At 35.5% G+C, this 6000-nt stretch overlaps 1 protein-coding gene across 3 annotated transcripts in view; it reads right to left on the minus strand.

The window, feature by feature from the left end:
* Positions 1–6000, minus strand: part of PID1 (phosphotyrosine interaction domain containing 1) — a 257194-nt gene that overhangs the window by 47431 nt on the left and 203763 nt on the right. The window lies entirely within an intron of this gene.

Genomic DNA, 6000 nt, shown 5'->3' on the forward strand with positions numbered 1-6000 from the left:
TTGCTAAGCATCAAGCACTCTGTTAAGGACTCTGCGTGCATTATGTCATTTCATAACAATCTTATGAGGTAGATACTGTTATTATCCCATTTTACAAATGGGGGAAACAAAACAGATGGCGCCCAGCTGGCCAGTCCATGACATCTTCAATATATAAGTAACAATGCTCTGTTTTATCATCTTTCTGCCACACATGGATTCATGCATGTTAAGTTCTATTTGGTGTAATTAAAACTCCAGGATAAAATTGTAACTCTACCTTTGAAATAATATAGTTAGAAGAGAAGACTCTCTTGAGGAAAGCCCACAGTAAAAGATAAGCTTCAGCATTTCCTAGTTTATCATCATAACCATGTTTTTGAAACCACTGAAATCTATGATGTAAAAGATGTTATGGTGAAAAATAAACAGTGACTCATTCATCTGTACTGGCTCTTTTGAAATAGAAATCTTTGTTTTATTTTTAAACATATTTTCTCATAGAATGGAAATCATTTTCTATGCCATCCTTATAAAAGAAATTTAAATAACAGACATAATATAGAAATTTTCTTATTTTATATTCTCCAACGGCCCTGTATCATTCTACAGTTTTGAGTACCCATAGGATCATATACAAATCTGTAAAACAATGAATACGTTCTCCTCTTGTCAGCAAAATTTGCATTTTCAAAGGAACACTATGATACAGTCCATCAATCTGAACCAAATAAGATAATTCACTGTTTCAATATGAACCAGACATTTTTCTAGATTCCTAAAAATAATAATAATAAACAATAATCAACTAAGAGAAAATAATGAATAATTAGTTGGCAATAGGAGTGTTAAAATATCTAACAAATTTTGTTATCATAATGTCAATATCAGGAGGTATGCTAACTGTATAAAATTATAGGCCAGGCATGGTGGCTCATGCCTGTAATCCCAGCACTTTGGGAGGCTAAGACAGGTGGATCAGGAGGTTGGGAGTTCGAGACCAGCTTGTCCAATATGGTGAAATCCCGTCTCTAGTAAAATACACAAAAATTAGTTGGGCATAGTGGTGCGTGCCTGTAGTCCTAGCTACTAAGGAGGCTGAGGCAGGAGAATCGTTTGAACCAAAGAGGTGGAGGTTGCAGTGAGCTAAGATCTCACCACAGCACTCCAGCCTAAGCAACAGAGTGAGACTCCATCTCAAAAAAATAATAATAATAAATAAAAAATTAAAAAAATAGTTTGTCCAAATCTAGTGGTAGATTTTCATTTTCAGTAATGGTTTTAGCTGTGGCTTTCCTTTAAAGTTGCTGTATTAAAAACATGTATTGTTATGTATTTGGCAGTTGTGCTTTGCTGTTTTCAAAGCCAAGGTACTCATCGAATTTGATATAGGCTTTACATGCCCCCATGAACACCCAGAAAGGAGTTTAATCAGTGGGAAAGATCATAACAGGGTGCAAAAAGATCTTCTGAGAAAATAAGAACTTCTAGAAGGTGTTAGAGTGCTTGTGAAATTGGAAGCCATGCTTAAAAACAATCTCTCCTTCACCCCAGTGTTGCAAGATGAACAAACGTACTCTAACTAAGGTGATTACAAACTGTAGGGCCTAAAATGAGGTTATCCTCACAAACTGGGTAATTGCTGCCATTTTTAAGCTAGGGTTTGACCAACTAGCTACAGGTAATCGCTTGAGAGACAACTTATTGTGAAAACTAAGCTTTACCAAAAAATGAGAGGAGCATTAAGGTGTGGTTGCATGAATTGCCAGGCTCCACGCTTCTGGAGGAGTTGGGAGAAAACATCTCTTCTCACATAATCAATACTCTCCTGTCTTCAACAGAACTAACCCTACCCGCCATGTATTTTGGGGAATTTACAAGGTAGGTTAGCAGGTAAATATTCAGTAGGAAGTACAGACATCACAGAGTACAACAGAACTATAATTTCTTTTTAAAGAAATAATTACTTTTTAAATAAATCAGTAAACATTATGACAGATCCAAACAAACCTTTATTGAATTTAACTAAAATTAAGTTAATACAACTTGCCCCAAGTTGATGAATACATTTTTATCATTTAGGGCAATTATGAAGAAAGTCAGGGCATTTAGGTTCTCAAAGATTTTGGCTACTGGGAATAGACCTGAAACAAAATAAGTTTCTATTAAAATTAACTTTACTTTCTTATTTTAGAGGCTGCAAAATGGTCCAGGGAAATCAGTATGTATAAATACACATAAACAATGTCATTTCCACACAAGTGTGAGAAATGGTATGCTTTCCCATCCTGGGGCCATACTTACCTCCCTGCATCATCCAAATTAAATGTATTCTTGTAAAACTCCCTCAAAATAGAAATCATTAAAGCATAAATCATCGGCTTACAGACTGACAAACTGTCAGATTTACATTTAGGTTTTACAGGGCTCGTAAAATGGCAAGTCAGATGGTAAACCTGTTTATGAAGACAGCACAAGAAGCTTCAACAAATGCCACAATCTGTTCCGTTAATGATGTTTAAGATATTTGATTTCTGTCAACAGATACCCACTCCTCTAGCTTTTCTGGGAAAGAGACCTGTCCCCAAAAATCCAGAGCAAAATATGCTTCAAGAAATAAACATTACTAAAAAAAATGATAATAACAAAAGAAGGATGCAGCCGCAACAATAAGATGGATTTAAAATGGAGACAAACAGAAATGAGGAAAAGAGAGAGAAGGAAGGAAGAATGAGTCAACTAAAGCAACATCAAAATACATAGGGGATTTTAGTAATGATTTTAAATGTAGTATTCTTAATTAGTAAAACTAATATACACTTATGCAAGGAAATAATGATCTTAGGAGATGATAATACTTTTATTCATTAAATAAAATCGCATGATTCTTCATAATTCTTCAGTTAGGTGTGCCTAAATAAATCCTAAGTGTTAAAAGACACTGGTCTATATTAAAGTAGTTAAGGTAGAATTCAGTTAATTAGCCTAGTCTAAAATATGTCTCAAATATCAAATAGATTTCAGAAATATAATTTCAATCATAAACTACATAAATAAATTATGACAGAATACTTTATGTCCTTTAAATGATCAACGACCTATAAACTGATGGCAAAATATATTTCAGATTTCAAGGTGATTTGAGCTTGCTATTGAGACAATTTTTTAAAAGTGGGGACAAAACTAGTTCAATCAATATTATATATTTTTTCTCTCCATGTAACTAAAAGTGTAGAATTTGGAGTTACGTAATATACAGGGCTCCTTGACTTACAATGGGGTTGTGTTTCTATCAACCCACCATAAGGTGAAAAATATCATTAAGTAAAAAAAATGCATTTAACACACTTAACCTACCGAACATCATAACCTAGCCTACCATGAATGTGCTCAGAACACTTGTATTAGTTTACAGTGGGCAAAAGAATCTAATATGAAGCCTATTTTATAAATAAAGTATTGAATATTTCATGTACAAGAATCATAATACATAATGCTACCCCAGGAAAAGGTCAAAATTCAAAATTCAAAGTATGTATTTCTACTGAATGCTTATCACTTCTGCACCATGTTAAAGTAAAAAATCATAAATCAAACCATTGTAAGTTGAGGACCATCTGTATATGCATTGAGAGATTTTATCTACATTAGTATTCTAATAAAATATACTGGTATGCATAATTTTTAGTCACTTTCATATTTTTCACAAAAGCCTGGCCCATCTGTCATGCCCACCACATATCAGTGAACACTGACTGACTACTTTTATAGAAAAAAAAAAACCAAGACAAACAAAACAAAAAACTCCACAACTTTATATGTTTGGATTTTAAAGTAAACTCCATAAACTCAGTGAAACTATAAAAAGTGACTTGAATCATGTTTGCAATCAAGATAGCCACATGACCATGCAAATGTACAAATGAGGGGGACTAAATGCTGCTCTACACAGAGCAAGGTCACAAACACAACAATCACAGGGAAATCGGTCACCATCTGCCACACTTTCTCTGATGTTTGCCTCCATTCCTTGTCAATTAAGCTGGGTCCCCAACTCTCACTAAAGATTAATTTAACTGCTATGCTCTTCCTTTTTTCCTGAGAAGTACTGTAAGGATACTGGTCTCACACTTGTGCCTTCTCTCCTTGGTATCTTGCTGTGTTCCAATATCACTGGTCCTTTCCTCTTTGTTTTTAAATCAGAATCTCTTCTTTAGGGTGGTGGCTGGATCTTCACATCACGTTACTACTGCTTCCACTCACCACTTTGTCTCTTACTTTCCTTTCCCTGATTCACTTCCAGAAGCAGCAGGATACATTGGTTGTCTATGCCATACTACTTATCAAAAGGTGGTCTACAGACTACCTATGATTCAGAATCAGAAGGAAAAATTGGTTAAAAGTGTTAATTCATTAGTCCATACCAGACCTTCTGGATTAAAGTTTCCTGGGGTAGGGCCAAGGAATCTATATTTTTAACAAGTTTTCAAGATGATTCTTAAGTAAATTTTGAGAACCACTGGTCTCTTTCCTCAACACCCAGTCTCTTCCTAATCTTACAGTTGTGCTGTCTATTCCAGAATCCTCTGAATCTTCTCCCCAATCCTCAATCACTTCCCCACTGTCAAATTCCAAGACAATTTTGCATTTATGGACCATCCTGCTGCCCTTTGTGAAACTCTTTTTTGTTCTTTTTTTTTTTTTTTTTTACTTTTTTTTAAAAAATTATACTTTAAGTTCTGGTGCAGAACATGCAGTTTTGTTACACAGGTATACATGTGCCATGGTGGTTTGCTGCACCTATCAACTCATCATCTACATTAGGTATTTCTCCTAATGATATCCCTCCCATTGCCTCCCACCCCTCCAACAGGCCCCGGTGTGTGAAGTTTCCCTCCCTGTGCCTGTATGTTCTCATTGGTCAACTCTCACTTATAAGTGAGAACATGCGGTGTTTGCTTTCCTGTTCCTATATTAGTTTGCTGAGAATGATGGCTTCCAGCTTCATCCATGTCCCTGCAAAGGACATGAACTCACTCTCTTTTATGGCTGCATAGTATATTCCATGGTATATATGTGCCACATTTTCTTTAACCAGCCTAACATTGATGGGCATTTGGGTTGGTTCCAAGTCTTTGCTATTGTGAATAGTACTGCAATAAACATACGTGTGCATGTGTCTTTATAATAGAATGATATATAACCCTTTGGGTGTACAACCAGTAACGGGATTGCTGAGTCAAATGGTATTTCTACTTCTAGATTCTCAAGGAATAACCACACTGTCTTCCACAATGGTTGAACTAATTTACACTCTCATCAACAGTGTAAAAGCATTGCTATTTCTCCACATCCTCTCCAGCATCTGTTGTTTCCTGACTTTTTTAATGATTGCCATTCTAACTGGCGTGAGATGGTATCTCATTGTGGTTTTGATTTGCATGTCTCTAATGACCAGTGATGATGAGTTCTTTTTCATGTCTGTTGGCTGCATGTCTTCTTTTGAAAAGTGTCTGTTCATATCCTTTGCCAACTTTTTGATGGGGTTGCATTTTTCATGCAAATTTAAGTTCCTGGTAGGTTCTGGATATTAGCCCTTTGTCAGATGGACAGATTGCAAAAATTTTCTCCAACTCTGTAGGTTGCCTGTTCACTCTGATGATAGTTTCTTTTGCTGTGCAGAAACTCTGTAGTTTAATTAGATTCCATTAGTCAATTTTGGCTTGTGTTGCAATTGCTTTTGATGTTTTAGTTATGAAGTCTTTGCCCAGGCCTATGTCCTAAATGGTATTGCCTAGGTTTTCTTCAAGGGTTTTTATGGTTTTAGGTCTTACATTTACATCTTTAATCCATCTTGAGTTAATTTTTGTACAAGGTGTAAGGAAGGGGTCCAGTTTCAGTTTTCTGCATATGGCTAGCCAATTTCCAAAACACCATGTATTAAATAGGTAATCATTTCCCCATTGCTTGTTTTTGTAAGGTTTGTCAAAGATCAGATGGTTGTGGATGTGCAGTGTTATT

Source organism: Mandrillus leucophaeus, unplaced genomic scaffold (genome assembly GCF_000951045.1).
Source record: "Mandrillus leucophaeus isolate KB7577 unplaced genomic scaffold, Mleu.le_1.0 Scaffold878, whole genome shotgun sequence".
In the NCBI taxonomy this organism is placed as follows: Eukaryota; Metazoa; Chordata; class Mammalia; order Primates; family Cercopithecidae; genus Mandrillus; species Mandrillus leucophaeus.